We start from the raw sequence: 20639 nt of genomic DNA, 5'->3' as shown, positions 1-20639 counted from the left end.
AAACAGAATTAGAAATATTTTATACATGCTGATGTTGGTAGGTCAAACAATACAGGACAGATGCTGTACTGGATAAAACATTGGGTCAGGAGTCAGGAGAACTTGTGTTTAAATCTGGCCTCAAACATTATTTAACATGTTCTTTTGCTCTTATTATTTTGTTTTATATGGTTTAGCCTTGTGTTCACAAGATTTTGACACATATTCTTTAATTATTCATAATGAAAACAAATGGCACCGAATAGTAAATATATTTTGATGGTAGACTAATTTTTTTTAACAAGTCTAGCCTTGATTATATAGCATACATTTTCATTTTAATTAAATACTATTTTATTTTTATGCATATCCATCTTCTTTCATTTTTATCTGCATTCCCTCCCCATTTTAAAGCAAGAAAAGCAATATTCATGTTACAAAAGGAAAAAAAAAAAAACACAGAAGGAAAACCACCACAAACGAGAACAATGAAATATGTATATATGGCCCACCCCTCCCAAAAAACCCTCTCATGTAAACTACACAAAGATATAACTGGTGACAGAAAAACAGGCTCAATTGCTTTCATTTGCTTAAGATCAAAACTTATGTCAGAAGATGCAACATGTGACCATAGTTGTCACTAAATTAAACCATACCCAAAATCATTGCTTGACATAAATAATTTAGTAATTCATTGCTCTCTTTGTATGTATAGATGTGTATGTGTTTGTGTGATAAATATATATATATATATATATATATATATATATATATATATATATATATATATATATATATATAAAACACTATAGCAATATCTACAGAAAACTCTGGATCTCTATCTCTAAACTATTCCTTTTGCCATCTAAAACATATTACTGTAACCCTAGTAAAAACAAATTTGAAATAAATAATTTTGTAATACATGTTATAAGAATAATTTATTAGTTGGAGGATATTAAGAAAACATTATTTTACAACTTATAATAATTGACTGTAAATATTGACAATATTGACTTTGGATGAAATTTTTTTAAAAATCTAAACTTCAGCTACAAAACACTTTATTATATTACCAAACTCAAATTGATGACAAGTTTGCTTTTACTCACTGTTATAAAGAATTGGTAGTGGTAGAAGGCTGAAAGAAGACAATTTGCAGCAAGGTCAAAGGAAAGGAGAAATTTAGGTTATTAAAAAAAAACTAATTCTTGCTTCATGTTCAGTTTGAGATTCTGAAGCAAAATATAAAATACACTAGCAGATATGACTTTTAAGAAGTTTCTAGTATTCATCATTATATTGGTGATGGTGGTGGTGATTGTTTTTTCCTTCCTTCCTTCCTTCCCTCCCTCCTTCCTTCTTTCCTTCCTTCCTTCCTTCCTTCCTCCCTCTTTCCTTCTCTCCTTCCCTCCTTCCTTCCTTCCCTTCCCCCTCCTTTCCTTCCTTCTTTCCTTCCCTCCCTCCCTCCTTTCCTTCTTCTTTCCCTCTTTCCTTCCCTCCTTCTTTCCCTCCTTCCTTCCCTCTCTCCTTCCTTCCTTCCTTCCTTGCTTGCTTCCTTCCTTCCCTTCCTTCCTTCCTTCCTTCTTTCATTTCTCCTTTTCTTCCTTCTTTCATATAGTAGACAGTACAGGATTAGTTGGATTAGTTGAAATTCAAATAGGATGGAAATAGGATTAGTTGAATTCAAATCTGGCCAAAAACAATTAATAGACCCTGAACAAGTCACTTTACCTGCTTGCTTTCATTTCTTCATATATAAAATGAGGATAATAATAATACTCCTCTATTGAGGATCAAATAAGATAATATTTGTAAAGCACTTAGCACAGTGCCTAGGACATAATAGGCTCTAAAAAATGTTAGCTGTTATATGTGAATACAAAATTATGTCTTAAAAAGTGTTATAGTAGAATACTATTAAGTTGCCACTTAAATTTATAACATAAAGTTGATTAAGTGAAAACTTGTAAAAGATATTTTTAAGAGGACATAAATGGAAACTGGAAACTGAGTGGATGCCCATCAATTGGAGAATGGCTGAATAAATTATGGCATATGAATATTATGGAATATTATTGTTTTGTAAGAATTGACCAGCAGGATGAATAAAGAGAGACCTGGAGAGACTTACATGAACTGATGCTGAGTGAAATGAGCAGGACCAGGAGATCATTATATACTTCAACAACAATACTATATGATGACCAATTCTGATGGAAGTGGCCATCTCCAACAATGAGATGAACCAAATCAGTTCCAATAGAGCAGTAATGAGCTGAACCAGCTACGCCCAGAGAAAGAATTCCGGGAGATGACTATGAACCATTCCATAGAATCCCCAATCCCTCTATTTTTGCCTGGCAGGATTTTTGATTTTCTTCACAGGTTAATTGTACACTATTTCAGAGTCTGATTCTTTTTGTACAGCAAAATAACTGCTAGGACTTGTATACTTATATTGTATTTAATTTATACTTTAATATATTTAACATTTATTGGTCAATCTGCCATCGTGAGGAGGGTATGGGAGAAAGGAGGGGAAAAATTGGAACAAAAATTTGGCAATTGTCAATGCTGTAAAATTACCATGCATATAACTTGTAAATAAAAAGCTATAATAAAAAAAGGGGAAAAAGAAGACATAAATGATACCTATAATAATACACTAATTTTGATTATAAATAAAAGGGAAAATCTGTTTCTTTGATGCAATGTCATAACAAGGAGGGCCACTAGGTGGTGCAGTGGTTAGAGCACCAGATCTAGATTCAGGAAAACTCATCTTCCTGAATTCAAATCTGAGCTTACATATTTACTAACTGTGTGACACTGGGTGAGTCACTTAACCATATTTGCCTCAGTTTCCTTATATATAAAATGAGCTGGCAAAGGAAATGGCAAACTGCTTCAGTATGCTTATCATGAAAATCACGAATGATGTTAGAAAGTATCAAATACAAATGAAATGACTGAACAGCAATGACAACAACATCATAAGATCTTAGTCAAGAAGCAGAAAAAAAGAAAGGGTATGTGCACTAAATTTCTGTTTTTTATATAATTTTTCCTCTTCATTTCCATGTTCTGAAATGTTTATTATTGATAATTATTGAATTCGCAATTAAAAAAAAGAAAAGATATTGCCATTTGCTGGGCATTTTGGGGGGAGGTAGAGTGGAGAGATCGAAAAAGATCTAGAATTGTGAGCTACATAGTGAGGAAAATTGATCTTCATAAGTTCTTGGACATAGTTGTAATCTCTCTGAGAGAGGATGCATGGTTTGTAGAACCTATAGATGTCTAAATGTCTGAAACAAAACTTGAAGCCAACTCATCTTAATCGAGACTGACTCTCGATGCATGACAATTTGTTTCTCTGGTCATCATCAAAATATTCAACTTTTCAGTTCATAATTGGCCAAATACATGTTTTCCTCCAATACTTAATCACATAAATACAATCAGTTTTGACCATTTTTATTCTTTGGAATCACTGTGATTAAGTCACATGAACTTTAGACTTAGAAATTTAAAACTTTAAATCATGGCTTTTTAATTGTGTAACCTATGTCCTTAAATATGTTAGTTTTAGTTTCATCTTTCATAAAATAGGGATTAGTATCTGCAATGCCTATCTCTCAAGGTTTTTTTAAATTGGTCAATAAGTCATTTAATAAAAATTTATTATGTATTTACTCTGTTTCTGGTACTGTTCTAAGCCCTAATGAAAGCAGGAAAGAAAAACAACTGCAAAAACAAAATATTACCAGCAAAACACCATGGTTCATGCCTTCAAGTATCTCATAATCTAGTAAGACACACAAGTGATAGAACAGATAGAGTATGGAAAGACCTGAGTTGGACTCCTTTTCTATAACCCTCTTTCAATGTCAGTTGCCTGTGTTTAAAGTGAAGATGGCAATAACAAGATCCAATGAATTAAATAAAGATAAGCAAGTTTTAAAATTGTATAAATACTTGCTATTATTAAATTATTACAACATACAAATGACTATATGTCATCAATAGTATCAATGGAGGATCATCTCAGAGGAAAGGCACTAGAATTGAGGTCAGCAAAAAGACTTTGCAGAAGTTAGGATTTGCACTGAGTCTTGAAGGAAGTTAGGAAAGTCAGAAAGAAGAGAAGATGTGGAAAACATTTCACATATGTGGTTGGGAAGCAACCATTGAAGAAAAAGTCAGAAGATGATATATTATGTTTGAGGGACTGCAAATTATTCAATATTGGTAAACTGAAGAGTATATGGAAGATGGAAAGGTGGAAGAAGCATAGGCGTTAGGAAGAGTTCAGGTTGACTTTAAATAACAATTGGAACATTTTAGATTTGACACTGGAAGAAGCAGGGAGCCATGGAAGTTTATTGAATAGAGAGGTAACATGGTCATATTTGCATTTTAAGAAAATTACTTTGGCAGCTGAGTGAAGGATGAGGTAGAGAGAGGTACTAGAAAATTATCTTGTAATATTTTTTTCTTTAGTCTGAAAATTCTGAAATTTGGCCACAATATTCCTTGGAGTCTTTATTTTAGGGTCTTTTTCAGAAGGTGTTTGATGAATTCTTTCAATGCCTATTTTACCTTCTGCTTCTATTATTTCTGGACAGTTCTCTTTGATGATTTCCTGTAAAATAGTATCTAGGCTCTTTTTTTCATCATAATTTTCGGGTAGTCCAATGATCCTGAGGTTATCTCTCCTAGATCTATTTTCCAGGTCTGTTGTTTTTCCAAGTAAATATTTGACATTTTTTCCCAGTCTTTCATTTTTTTGGTTTTGCTTGATTGATTCTTGATGTTCAATGAAATCAGTCATTTCTTTTTGTTCAATTCTGATTTTTAGTGAGTTATTTTCTTCATGAGCTTTTTTTTTAAAACATCTTTTTGTATATGTCCAATTGAGTTTTTAAATGAGTTGTTTTGCTCTATGGAATTTTTTTCCATTTCACTATTTTTTTTTAGTGAGTTATTTTCTTTTTCCAATTCACAAATCCTAATTTCCTGGGAATTCTTAACCTTTTCCAATTCATAAATTTTGTTTCCCTACACTTCTTGAGAGTTTTTTACCTTTCCAAGTTGTTGCTCCCTTGCATAGCTTCTCTTTCCTTTTTCCATTTTTCTTCTAGTTCTCTTTTAAGGTTTTTAATATTCTCTTCTAGGAGAACCTTTTGTATCAGGGACCAACAATTGTCTGGAGACTGTCTGCTATTAGTCTCTTCAGGGTTGAAAAGCTGCTCTCTTTCTGTATAGAAACTATCAATCATCCTTTTGATTTTTTTACTCATTTTGTTAAAGCTTGTAGGGTCTGCCTTCAGAGCCAGGAAGTTAACAGCTTCCTCTGCAGAGCAGTGAAAGGTGTATGGATGGGTAGCTGTCCTGCCAGCCGGCTACAAAATGCAGTGAGGTACTGGAGTGCTCTGGGAAAGAGTTCCCCACCCAGAAGTAACTCAGGCCTGCAGCGCTGAGCTGGGAAAGTGCAGGGCAAGGAACCCTTATGTGAGATAATAACTGCCCTGGGGCTAGATGCTGAGCAGTGAGAGTTTCACTACCCCAAGCCAAAGCCCGCCCTGGGGCTGTGGGTATCAGCAGCTGAGCAGTGAATGTCCCTGCAGGGACTGGAAGTGTTTCTGCCCTGGGAAGCTCAGTCTGCTGGGGAAGTCCTATTGCCCCAGGCTGAGCCTCACACTGTGCAGATTAGAGGCTGCCCAGGCTGTGCCCCCTTGCCGAGCAGATTTGTACCTGGCTCACAAAAGCCCCGAACTGCAGGGCGTGGCTGCAGGCTGCGGTAAAGTCTGCCTGAGTCACTTCCGGGTTTGAGGGGTTACAGCCAGATCTCATTAGGTTCTGGCGTTTTTTAGAGTACCCTCTGTTTTAGGCTTTAATTTCTCTGCCAGTTTACTGCTTTGTAGTCAAGGCAGAGTAGTTAGCCTATAGCAGAATCATCTCTATAACTTCTGTAGCCACAGAGATCACCCCCACCCCTGGTCTGCTCAGGATGTTAGTCTTTCCCTGTCTGCTCTAATCTGTTCCTGGCCCCTGAGGACAAACCTTTCCTGGCGATCTTCTAAATTATCTTCAGCTGGCAAATTGTGTGGTTCTAATCTTCATGAATTTAAGCAGTGGAGAGCTATTTTTGAGGCTGAATTTAATAGTTGGTTATGAGAGGAATGAGAGGAGTTTAGAAAGTCACATGTGCCTTCTCCACTCTGCCCCCGAAAATTATCTCAATAGTCTGGGTACAAGGTGATGAAAGCCTGCACTTGGGTGGTGCTTATGAGAGTAGAGAAAAGGGGACATATATGAGAAGTTTTATTATTGATAAGTAGAGCGAGTACTAGTAAGATTGGTGACTGAGTGAATAGGAGGGAGGTTGTCTTCAACAGTAATGGGAAAATAATAGGAAAATAAGAGGGGGGATTTTATGAAGAAGAAAAGGTAATGAGTTGTCATTTTGATTTGATAAGTTTGAGGTTTCTATGAGCTATACAGATGTATAGTTTAAAATGTCTGAAAAGTAGGTAATGCAGGAATGGAATTCAGGAGATTCTTATTTGATATATAGCTTTGGAAATCATCTGTATAAAGATGAGAAATTGAACATATGGGAGTAGATGTGATAAATGACACTAAAGAAAAAAGAGAAGAGGGCTCAGAACAGAGGTTGCAGGATTTGAGACAGGAATGTCACACATAGGGAATGGATGTAAGCTGGATACCAGTTCAGCAAAGGAGACTGAAAGTTATAAGATAGAAGGAGAAACAGGAAAAAGTAGTGTCATGAAAACCTAGAGAGAATAAAGTATCCAAGATTAAATTTGATCAACAGTGTTAAATACTCTTGAGAAGTCAAGAAAGATGCAGATTAGATCTGGCAATTAAGAAATCATTGGTAATTTAGGAGAGACAGATTTCAATTGAGTGATGAGGCCAGAAATTAGATTGCCAAGGATTTAAAAGTAAATGAGAGGAAAATGGAAAAAATCTAATTTAGATGGCTTTTTTAGAGTTTAGTCACAAAGGAAGAAAGAGATATATAGAGCTAGATGGGTTGGTAAAATTAAGTGAGCATTTTTAATGATGGAAGAAATATGTTCATGGTTGCAGGCAGCAGAGAAAGAGCCAGTAGAAACTAAGAGAATGAATATTAAATTAAAATATAAAATTAATATCATAGAGGGATAACTATAAGAGAAAACAGAATGAGAAGGGATACGGGATCATGTTGAGGAGTTAGCCTTGACAAGGATCTGAAAATTAGTTATATATGTGGGGTTAAAGATAGTAAGAAGTCAAATTTAGGAGACTAAAAGAATGATGATGCTTTCAACAGAAATAGGAAATATGGAAGAGAAAATAAGAAGAAAATAAAGATAATGAATTTTATTTTGGAAATATTAAATTTGAAATGTCTCTGGGACAACCACTTTAAAACATCCAGTAGGCAGCTGGTGATGTGGGAGTGTTGCTTGGGGGATAGATTAAGTCTGGGTATAAAGATTTGTGAGTCATCTTTTTAGAGAAGTTAATTAAGCTCATGGAAGATGATGAGCTCACTAACAGAATTTGTAGAGAGAAAAGCCTCGAGATGGAGCTTTGGAGAATATCCAAATTTATGGAGAATGATCCAGTAGAGTAGAGTAAAAATGAACCATTTTCAGGAGAACTTGGATACAGTGATATAATGAAAATCCAGGAAGAAAAGAATATGAAGAAAGAGAGGTTAAGCAACTGAATCAAAAGAAAAAGATAGGTTGGGAAGGCTGAAGTAAGAAAAGACCATCAAGCTCCTTGGCCATATATCTATATAAGTTTCAAATGGATATATGACTTGGATAAAACAGGTCACAATATAAAAATAAAAGAGATAAGCAAGGAAGAAAATACTTTTCACAAATTCAAGAAAAGGAAGAGCTCATGAATAAGAAAAGAATAGAAAGTATTATTGATGATAAAAAAGACAATTTTGATTATCTAATATTTAAAATGTTTTATACATACAAAAACAATATAGCTATAATTATAGGGGAAACTGTTAATTGGGAGAAAAACTTGTAGTAATTTTATCTTCAGGAGAAGATGGGAGATAATGGTCATTCATTAAATTAACATTTATTATGCATCAACTGTTCTAAGCAATAGAGATACAAGAATATACAAAAGATAGTCCCTTCCTTGGCTTTGAGGAGTTTGCAATCTCATGGGAGAGAACTATAGGAGGCAAGAGAGAAAAAAAAAAAAGTTTGAAATAGCTTTTGAGGGGAGTGAACAATCAAGGAGGAATAAAAACAGATCCTGTTATAATGGATTTACATGAATTTATAATATACTTGGTCAACACGATTGAATTTCTCCAATTCTCTCAGCTGTATATGAGCAGCAGTGGAGAACATAGAGAGCAGTTTTCCAGGGCTGAGGTCTGTCAGGGGATAAGCAGCAATATGACAACTAAGTAAAAAATTTTAGAGTTCATAATGGTCCGGAGTTGAACTATAGGGTCAAGAATGAGAAAGAAGAAAAGTGAAGTCATATCAAGGGTAATTGTCTAAAAAATAATGAGAGATAAAGGAATTGAAGTTCACAGCAAGGAAGGAGAATAGGCTTAGAAAAGGTGAGGCATAAGGAGAACTGCCATAATAGGACATTATTGTCTGAGAGAATAATGTCAGAGTTTTTATTAAAGAAATGGAACAATTTGGGGTAATGGTGACATGAAAGTTGCAACTATTCCTCTGTGTGACTGTGGTGGAGTGAAGGAATAGACTGAGATTTAAAGAGATTAAATACCTGGGAGGTTAAGGAGTTTGAGGGAACATTAACATGGATGTGAAAGTCTTCTAATTATAGCAGGAATTCAGGAGGAAAGAAAGATGGCAATATTAATGCTAAATTTCTTGATTAAGGAGAATGAATGAACTTTGACAGGGAAGGTTTGGTAGAATATAATCTGGATTAGGTAGGAAATTTAAGTTGAGTCAGTTTCAAAACAGGAAATATTGCTGATGGTAGTAAAAGGGAGAGTCTTGAAATGGTAATGGAAAGGAAGGAATAATTGAATTCCTCAGTAGGGACAGTGTTGTGGAGGATGTCAGGGTCAGCAAAGGGACAGACAGTATTGGATAAGACATTTTAGGATGAAGTGTAATCAAGGAGGAGCTAAGTCTAAATGAAACTAATAAATAGAAGAATTACCAAAAATATGGATCAGGGATGAATGGAATTTTGCTTACTATGGAATTAGAAATTCCAGAGGGCTCACTGAAAGAGATGCCCAGGATTGGATAAGAATGATTTAAAGATGAAAGGATGGAGATGAAAAATTGGGATAATGAAATAAAGAGTAATTTGCTCCTATGTCTAGTGACTGAATCATCTTTTTATAGAGAGAAAGACTGGGAGATTGTTAACCATAATACAGAGGTAGTAGTGAGTATCAGATGGGCAACAATTCTTGTAGTGTCCAAAGGGAATTGTTGAAATCTGGCCTCACATACTTCCTAGCTGGGTGATCTTGGTTAAGTCATTTAACCCTGTTTGCCTCAGTTTCCTTTTCTGTAAAGTAATCCAGGGAAGGAAATGGTAAACCACTGTAGCATCTTTGCTAAGAAAATCCCAAATAGGATCAGGCATGACTAAAACAAATAAGCAACAAGAACAACAAGAACAACACAACTGCCAAGAAGAATTATTTCCAGGCAAGGGTCAGTGATGTATAGGATCTTAGTCACTCTTACTTTATATGTGTAAATGTGTGTGTGTGTGTGTGTGGTGTATAGGAGGGGATGTTGGAGAGAGAAGAGGTGCTCTGTCTCCCCCAGAACCAATGCTATAACTGGTTGCAGCAGAGAATCACCAATCCAGAAAACAATATTATCTATATTTATCTATCTCTCTATATATATATTTATTTTAGATATCAGCATTGATATCAAGGAGCTAGAATGCCATTTACTTTGTCTTTTTTGCCAATGTGATTTTTTTGGTCAAGAAATCATTTAGAATAATTATTTAAAAGGTTATAATGTTGAGAATTAAGGATGCTGAATTTGTAAGGACAATTTGTATCCCAGACAGAAATCCTGAGCATAGAATCAGGTCCTATGAGCAGAACAGCAAAATAAACTTGGTCTAAATGTAAGATTGGATGGCAAAGTTCAGTACAGAGAAAGTTAGCTATTAAATATAATCAGCAAGAAAAAATGAGTTTAAAATGTTTCTCCTCTTCATTTTGGTAGAACACTATTCTACAGAATACATTCTGAATTAAGATACTTATGTGTATTCAGCTTAATTAAATATTTAATCACATGTCATGCACCTATTATTTCTGCTCCTATCATTTTCCATAACACACAGTAGATTTGGCTAATTTTTAACATTTCTGTTGACTTTCTAGAAATCGAAGACTCTGGCTTCATGCTTCAACCTCTCTCCCTGTTTTCTAAAAACCCTCCCTTCCCTCACCACCTTAAGCTTACTAGTGATTGAACTGGATTAGTAATCATTCTCCTGACATTTCAAGGTTCTTTTTACCGGAATGAAATGTTCGTGACATATCCAGGTTGAAAAGCTAAAGCACCTTATGATCTGTTGTGAGTCCTACATATTCACATTTCATCATCCAAAGCTGATACTTGTTTTTAATCAGAAGGAAAATGCAAAGCCTTGTATAATATGAGAAGAAGAAGTAAGGGCTGGAGACTAGGTGAGGTCATTTAATTAAAAGGTGTAAGACAAATAGACCATCGGATTTAGCTAGTCCTTTTAGAAAAGCCTGCTTAGCAAACCTGAGTGATAAGCTAAATTAATACATGTGAATTTTGAGGGGAAAAGAAATAGGGAGGTAGGGACCAGGAGAAGAAGGGATCCTTTTCAGCTTGAAATATCAGATGATTTGGTTTTCTTTTTTAGGTTCAGGGTTAGAAACTAAGCAAAAAAAAAAAAAAAAAAAAAAACAGGAACAGAAATGCATGATTGAAGAATACATTCAGAAGGACTTTTCTGCCTTTCATTTCTTCCTCATCTAATGGAGGGCAGCATTGTAAGTCATTTGTCAGCCTTTTCCTCTAGTTATTGAAACCTGGAATGTTGCTTGAGAGAAGCTTGCAATGAATAATTTCATTGTTATATATGTGTACATATTGTGGGGAAGAGTGTGTATATGGGGTGTTCTAGAAAAAGTTTGACTTCATATTTGATTGTTCAAAATGTTATAGATACCATAGTGATTTAACCAAGTGTTTTGTGATATTATTATTATCATTATATCTCCATCAATGATTCTTTTTTGGGCATTCTAAGGTGCTTGATGCTATATATACAGTGCTCTAAAAACCTTTTTCTTTCAGAAAAAATATCCTTCATATTCGTAATGTCTGCAAATTGTCCACAATCCTTCTCTTTAAAAAAAAGTCTCTTCCTTTAAAATGTCAGAAGACAAAAGCAATAGCATGATTATTAAGTATGATTCAAACAAGAATCAATGAGCATATGTTATATTGGGGGAATTTTAGGGGAGCATATTGATTATCTATATGAAGTATATACATTTTCACAGGATATCATAACAAGGTAATAGAAGGGAAAATACTGAAAGACTAGAGTTAATTTATCTCCTTTGGGAAGAACAAGTAGCCCTAGGAGTAGTTTATTACATTTTGCTCACTGTTGGATCTAACCCAGCACCACTATTGTTTAGCATTGGGATAGTGCTTTATATTTGAAGAGTTATTTCACAATCACTTTGCTAGTTATTAGACTTTAGTATATGACCATGCAAAGTATGTGCCATTAAAGAACAATAAATATGCCCACCAGAAGAACATTTCCTGGAACTTTATTCTTTATGCCCATCAAAACAAGGTAATGGATCCGAGATTCTATGAAATGCCCTCAGTTTAAATTCCAGTTTTGAATATGTTGTAACCTAAGACTATACACTGATTAATGGATAAGGCAGGGAAGAACAATTAGTAAAGAAATGAGTGAGGTTGCAGTTCACATTTCTATTGTCAAGGATAAGCAGTGATTTATAGGAAGAGTATCTCTAATCACCATAAAAGTCATTAGCTCCCATAAGTTTGTCAAAATATCTTAAAATTTCACTTTGAGGCATTAGGTTGATAGTAACATTTTGTCTTTCAAAGCTTAGACATTTTATTAAAGGTAGGAATAATTTCTTATTTCATAAGTAAAAGTAAACATATGTATGTATGCATACATAAACTATACATATAGATATATTTGGTTTTCTATTTACCTTTTTCCCTGGATTACAAGCCACTAGGCCATATTCTGAAAATAAGTGTTGATGGGAAAACCACATAAAAGTATTTGCAAATAGTTACAAATGTAACTAATCATGAAGACCTGTGTTCGAGTTCTGCCTCTGACATACACATATGGTTATGTATAAGCATATATAATCACATATTTCTGTAGATAAGATTCTGATAATAGATTTTGACTTACCCCTCACACACACACACACACAAAGATAAAGACACAAATACATACACACATAAAATGCATATATATATATATATGATTCTGAGTTGATATATAAATAGTTGAATGATAAAGGATAGATAGATAAGTAGATAAATAGATAAAAGCATTTATTAAATACTCTGTGCCAGACACTGTGCTGGGAATACAAATACAAGCCATGAGAAAGATAACCTCTACTTTGAGCCTCAAGAGGAAAGACATCATATAAAAGGAAACTGAAAAAAGAAGTGATGTGTTGAAGCAGAGAAATTATATGCATGAGAATCATTATGATCTTAATCATTACATTGTAAAGTCCTTGAAAGTGAGACTGTTTTTTGTTTGTTTGTTTGTTGTTGGTGGTGGTGTTTTTGTTTTTATTTTTTTGCTTCTTTTGGTATCCCCAGAAGTGAACACTATTCCTGGTACAAAGTATCTGTTTAGCAAAGTAGCATTGATTGGTAGTTTGGCAGCTAGAATCTATGTAGAGATTTAAGAACTGAAGTACCCTGAGGCTCTATTCACTATGTTCTTGTGAAAACATTTATCAATCAGAAAGATTTGGGGTCAAGTCTAAGCTTTGACACAGACTCACTGTGTGCCATCTGGTGAGTCACTATATTCAGAAATCAACCAACACACATGTGCATCGATGACTGGACGAAACTTGCGATTTTGTTGGTCTCAGTTATTCTCCTACAAATGCAGGTTAGCACCTGCTCTGCAACTTTTATTGATTTATGGGAGACACTGGAAGATTAAGGCATTTGCTGAATGTCAAATAATTAGGAAGCATCAGAGGCAGAATATAAATCCAGGTCTTCTTGATTATAGACGTGTCTATTCTAGAGAGATTTTATTTCAGTGGTGTGACCTAGTGCCCTAAATTCAAGTGCAGCTTATTTGGGGACCAATATAACATGTTTGATTTGTAGATAAGAAAGAGTAAATGATAAATCAGAATAATGCTTATAGTTCTATTATGAAATATAAACTTTTAATAGTTTAAATGCACACAAATATATACACAGTTCCACAACCTTAGTGCAATTTTAATCTCTAGTACATTAAGACTTTGGGAATACCTTGTGCATACAATGTCGTTATTGTTCAGTCATACCTTACTTGTTATAATCCCATGGGCCATGTTGTCTTTTTTTTTTTTTTTTTTGGTCATAGATACTAGAGTAGTTTACACTTCCTTTTCTATCAAATTAAGCAAACAGAAGTGGCCACGCCCATACAGCTAGTAAGTGTCTGAAACTTTTTTTTTTTTTTTTGTGAACTCAATTCTTCCTTATTCTAGGCCCAGTATTCTATCTATTTAGTGACTTCCTATACACACACACACACATCTTCTGATCATCTAAATGGGAATTTTTCAAAAAGTTTTACCTTATGCATTAGCATATACTTTTAAATTATTTTGGTTGATCCCTACTGGAAACATTTTCCCATTATCCATCCATTCACATTTTTTTCAATAAACATTCTTGAATGACCACTTTATATAAGGTATTACGCGAAGTGCTAGACTACAAAGACAGATATAGCAAAGGCATTTGTCTTGAGATATTTGCAGTGCAATAAGAGGAAGAAGTTTACAAGTAATGATGAAACAAGGAAGAGTGAAATAAGGTCGGGCAAAAAAAGTGATTTTCACTTGGCTGAGGGAATATACTTTGGGGCAGGTTTCATGGAGATGGAATCTTGAATTGGTATTTAAAAGGAAGGAAAGATTTCAATCATAGAAATTAGGGGAACTCAATTTTAGTCATAGGGCATGGAGACAGAATGGGGCAGGATTAAAACATATTATGGAGAAGAGTTCAGTCTATCTGCCAGGTGGCTTAATGGATAGCATCCTGGACATGGAATCAAGAAGTTCTATCTTCCTGAGTTCAAATCCAGCTTCAGTCTGCCAGGTGGCTTAATGGATAGCATCCTGGATGTGGAATCAAGAAGTTCTATCTTCCTGAGTTCAAATCCAGCTTCAGTCACTATCTTTAGACCTTGGGAAAATCACTTAATTTTATTTGCCTCAGCTTCCTCATTCACAAAATATTTTTATTCTTTTTTCTTTTTAAATTTTTCTTATTTTCTTATTTTTTTATTCTTCCCTTTTGAACTACATTTTTAATTTTAAAAAATTGATCCTTTGTTCATGGTAAGAGAATTTAAAATTCCAATCTTGCTCTTCCAATTTGGTTTCCTTTTAATGATCTAATATATTTTCCAACATTGAACTCCACAAAGAATTTAAGAAATCAGAATCCTGGTTCATTAATGAAATAAGCTGGGCAATTTGGTATAAGAGATTATTCTGAGTCCCTTATTCAGGCTCAAGTTATTGTCCTGCTTAGAGCTTAAATTCCTCAGAGAATCACCTATTTTTATGAGTTAATTCAGGAGAATTCTGCCCTTGGTTTAGAGATTTTTCTTGCTACAACTAAATACAAATTCCAGTTCAATGAAGCTCAATACTGCAAAAATCATTCTTCTGTCTACATTGTCATGGCCTTGTGACCATCATCTCTGGCTTCTTTGGCTCCCACACTGAATCCCTTCTCCCCACTTTTCCTTATATACTACAGATTATAAACATATTTTTCTTCAAGAATTTATTCATAAAGGAAAAACAAAAGGTAATGATGGAATTTTGAATAGGAAATCCAAAAGGAACTTCTCAATGAACAATGTAGAAAAGGTACAGGATAGCTATTTATTTCCTCCAGATAAGTACAATGATTAAAATTTAAAACAACAACAACAACAACAACAAAAACTCAAGCCAAAACAAAATAAAAACCTTATGAGCATTTATCTACAAATACTATATTTCAGGCCTTACAATCACAATATTTCAAGCATAATCACCATTATACTCTCTTAGGAAGTCAGTTCTTAAAACATCAAAACATGATATTTTATGAAACTTCTGAATAGCAATTTCATCTTCACTCTGTGATTTCCTCAAGTCTCACTTCTGGCAAATCAGAGCATGTCACAGGCCCATTCTTTTGGTGATGGTTATCTTCTCTAAGAAGCATTATGGTCTTTGTAGAGATCATCTCCTGCAGTATAATTGGTACCAACTTAAAAGACTCAGGAGTCCCAGCCGTTTCAGACTCATGAAATTTCCTCCAAGTCTGGAAGTTTTCATCTCAGGATAGCTATTTAGTCATGTCGTATACAAGAGATTGCCAGGGCTGGGATCTCCAGTTTCAGGCTTATCTAAGCACATGTGCTAGATGCCAAGTGCAAGTAGTCACTTTTCCTGTAGGGATGGGGTGAGAACTCCCTTACCCACTTACAGAAAGTCTAATGTGAAGTTCTAACTTACATATTCAGGTATTAGAAAGAAAAGACTGAAGATAAGCAGTCTTCCTGGATCAATAGCCAGCACTCTTCCCTCCACTGCCATCACAGGGACCAAGGGATTTCTGTGATATTCCAAAGTCCCTCAACACTCAATATATCCCTGAAAGTAGACAAGTAAGCTTAGCTTAGTTCCACTTGTTTCTATGGCAGAGCTTTTTCCACTTATGACTTTTTTTCACCTGAGAATTTTTTATATGATTCTATCTGAAATCTGAGTCAAGGTGTTTCTGGCAGTGTTCATGTATGCACAATGCAAAATGTACATGTTGTATGTTTAGAACCAAGGTTGGAGTGAAGTTATGCAATAACATGGGCAAATGCTGCCAAAACATCCATTACACATTTAATTTTGAATTAATTTTTGGTGGTTGTGTTCAAAAACTTTTTACTGTTGCCAAATTTTTTATAACCCCCCATATTCAGTTACATGAAAGAACTTTGCACTATGGAATATGCTCTATATCTCACCTTTTTAAATAGCAGATTTCTCTATTTTGCCCATGCTGAAAGTATATGGGCCCAATAATCCCATTACTGGTAGATCTGGAAGTTGTTTCTTGCTTAATTTTTAACATGTGCTGCTTTGCCCTTCTTCAAGCAGTTACCACCCAAAACTTCATCTCACTTCCCAGGTACTCACTATATCAAAGCTATCTTTGTGGATATACAACTGTTTTCAATCCTGCTACAGCCCAGAACTCTAGAACTCAAGCCTCAACTCCAGTATCTCTAGTAGTTGGAATTGGCTAGCTTTAAACATATTATACAAGTAGGTATATTATAACAACAATATCATATATATATATAAAACATATATAATTATACAGATTATATAATTAGCTATGCAATGAAATCATAAGTTATATAATTCTATTTTATTGTTATTATATAGTCCTTTAAGGCTTGCAAAGTACTGAACATATTTTCTCACAACTCTATGACATAGGTATTATTATTAGTCCCATTTTATAGATTAAAAAGTTGAGAGTTTGTATGGCAGGCATATATGAGAAGAACCATAGTGTAATAAATAGCTTCAGAATCAGGAAGACCTGTATTGAAGCACTGCCTCAGATATTTTAGCTGAACCAATTTTTTTTTTCCTTCATCAGCGAGAAGCCACTAAAATTTATTGAGAGAAAGAAAATGTCAAGAATCTCAAGGAAAGTAAGGAGAAAATAGCAATGAATAAGAATAGCACTTTTAGATCTTAAATTACAATAAAATCATCAAAATAATAGTATTTGATACTGGTTAAAATAGAAAGGAAAATCAGTGGAACAGACTAGATAAGCAAGTTTTCAGAAACAATCAGACTCAATAACCAAATGTTCAATAAGCATAACAACATAAATTACTTTGCAATAGATCCCTCACCTAATGAGAACTACTGTGGAAATAGGAAAGAAATTTAACAAAAAAAAGTAGTTTTAGATCAATGTCTTAAACCATGGCCACTACAATAAGCTCAAAATGGATATGTAACATGAATATTAAAGTTCCAACCATTAAAAAAAAAAGAGAGAGAGAAGCAGATTAGGTATCTTTTATAGCTATTGCTGAGGAAAAGTTCTTAACTGAACATAGGATAGAGATAATCACAAAAAGTAAAACAGGTAATATGAATTCTATGAAACTGGAAAGATCTTTCACTAGCAAAATCAGTGCAGCTCAGATACTCGTATTTCTTGATAGGAGAAATGCTAATTGTGTGGGGGGGGGAGGGGGAGAGGGATGAGGATCTCAGCATAAAATATCTCTGATGTGAGTCTTATGTCCAAAATTTAAAAGGACTTGACACAATAAGGTAAAAGAAGTCACTAAAGGTTTTTCACAGGGTATGTGATTTGTAAGGAAAAGGGATGGATCAGATGCAAGGGTCATGTGATAAAGGCTGTATTTAATTGAACTGGACTTTATATGAGGGATTGAAAAGGGGACAAAAAACTGGTAGAATTTTTAAAAAAGCATTTAAAACACCAAAGACAGAGGTAATGAAGGTCTAAAGCTGGGTGCAGGAATGAAAATGGAAAAAATTGGAGAAATGACAAATTTGAAATTAGAAATATTGGAATTTAGCAACTGATTGAATATGAAAAGTAAAGAAAAAATGTAGCAGTCAAAGATGACTTCAGAGTTTTAATTATGGATGAATATAAGGATAGGAGTTTCATTAACAGAAATAGGAAAGCCACCTTTGGGGAGAAGATAGATTTGCTTTTGAACCTATTTTAAATGGAAAATCCACCTAGAGGGAGAGGTCTAGTGAGTAATTTGAAATACAGATTTGTAGCTTAAAAGTGAAGTCAGTGCTGAAGTATTGATTTAAGATCAGTCTTGTAAAAGTGATAGTTGAAGTCTGAGAATGGATGATATTACCAAGAACTATGTTTCACCTATCCTAAAACAACTTTCCCTTGATCCTGTTATCGTACAGCTCACATCTCCTGTTTCCTGCCAGAATTTTAGAAAGAGTAAAGTGTGTTCTACTTTGTTAGCAACTACTGAACACCCTCAGCCTCTTACAATCAGACTTACATGTCCATAATCTTGTAGAAACTTCACTTTAAAAGGTTATTGGTGACTTTCTAAATCAGATTTAATGACATCTTCTCAAACTTGAACCCCTATGATCTTACCACAAACTTTGTCACTATTGACTACCCCCATTTTTTTGGTAGTCTGTCTTCCATTTGTCCCATGACAATGTTCTCTTCTGGTTTATCTTGTACCTTTGTTAATGTCTTGCCTTATCCCAATTGCTAAAAAGGAATACTTTACAAGTTTCTATACTCAGTACATTTTTTCTTTTCACTCCACATCTCACTTAGCCCATCTCATCCATTTTTGAGGTTTCAAATACAGTCTCTATGCAGATCTCCTCTCATCCTCCATAACTCATTTCTCTTCTGTTTTATTTCCACTGGTACCATCATAATTAAATCCTTCCAACAGTCATCATAATTAAAATCTTGAAGTAAGCCTAGAGTATCCTTTCTACTTCTTGGTATCTAATTCATAGATAAAGAGTTATCTGTTGCTAAGGGCAGTTGGAATACAGGATTTGGAGTCAGATGAATCTTTTCCTGCTATCTAATATACATATCACATCCAATCAGTTATGAATTCTTCAAATTTCTACTTCTATAAGTTCTCCAACTGTTCTCCATCCAAATAGCCATCACTTAAATTCAAATCCCCTTTACCTCATAATTATCACAATGACTTCCTAATTATTTTCTATATCTCCAGCCTCTCCCCCCTCAAGTCCACTTTTCACACATTGAATAGAATTGAATCCGGCACCCATGTGCCTAGTGAGCAACAGAGATACAGTATGAATGAAAAGTATGTGTATTATCCCATTGTGCAGCTGAACTCATAACTTCTTTTTTTTCTGCTTCAAATAAATTTCTTAAAATCCATGTTAGGGTTCAAGAGATCAGTTCTACTTTTCAGTGTCTTGGATTTAAGATCTTGCTGCTGAAATCTTTGGACCACTAGACTTTGAGAGGCCCAGCTTTGAAGTAACTAAACCCTTCTAACTAGGGAATATTTGGGAACTAAGATGAATTGTTATATGAGCAGAAATTTACATGGCCCATTTACATGGTCCACTATATCCAGCCAGTCCCAAATATCTTTTATCCTATTGCCTTGCTATCACCCTTCCATCTCACCACTTTCCACTCATTTCTCAGAAAACTTAATAGTCCCTTCTTTCAAGAATCTTAAAATCTAATAAAGAGAAATAATACACATAGGAGAATAGTGACTAATGAAGATTATTTTGGTCCTGGAAAATTACAGAAATATGAATAGAACATAGGGGACTCTCTCAACATAGCTTTTCAGTAGTAATGCTAGTCTGATTACAATTTCAGAAGGGAAAACTTCATGGAAAGTATGTCATATGATTTTCCTTTTCCTTCATTCATTTATTTATTCATTCATGATTTATGATCTTAAAAAAATCCTTTCACTCATATAAGGTAATTTGGTTATGGAATTTGATGATTTGGTCCAAATGAGATACATAGTTTATCTGACTTTCTGCCTTGGATTGAATGAAGTTAGTTATTATTTATGTAATAAGATAAAAGATATTTGGGACAGACTGGATAACAGAGGTGAAGATGAAGGTGGTGGTAGCAGACAACATCTGAATCTTATTCTCACCAGAATTGGCTCAAAAAAAAAACAGTATACACATTCAAAATATTGAAATATTGTTCTTATGTATAATTAGGAGGGAATAAAATAATATTTTTAAAAGAAAGAAAAAAGAGAAAGAATTTTGAAACTGCCTAAAGATAAGCATAATCCTATCTCTTCTCTCTCATCTTCCTCTATGAAAGCTGGAAGGATCCTCTGAAGTCATCTCATCTTCTGATTTTACAGATGAGGAAATTTAAGGGATTTACCCAAGGTTTCAAAGGTGGCAAGTGCCAGAGGCACCATCTGAACGCAGATCCTTAATGTCAGAACCAACATTCTTTCGCCCAAATCATGCTTGTGCCTCCTTCTTGCTTTTCCTCATTACTTGTATACAGTTTTGCCCTGAATTGGTGCAGTACACAGGTCAAAAAAAAAAAAATACTTGACATAGAAAAGTAGAGGACCAAGGCTATTTGGGTATAGTGGTGGTCTATATGCTTGCATCTCATTTTCCCTCTCAGACTCAGATATTGAATTTACTGGAAACTAAAAAGCTACATGCAAAAAATGTGTCAGAGTCTAGAATTAGTGCCCATAATTGAAATTCAGGC

Source organism: Antechinus flavipes, chromosome 1, assembly GCF_016432865.1.
Source record: "Antechinus flavipes isolate AdamAnt ecotype Samford, QLD, Australia chromosome 1, AdamAnt_v2, whole genome shotgun sequence".
NCBI classification, from domain to species: Eukaryota; Metazoa; Chordata; class Mammalia; order Dasyuromorphia; family Dasyuridae; genus Antechinus; species Antechinus flavipes.
Note: the sequence above shows the minus strand (reverse complement) of the source record.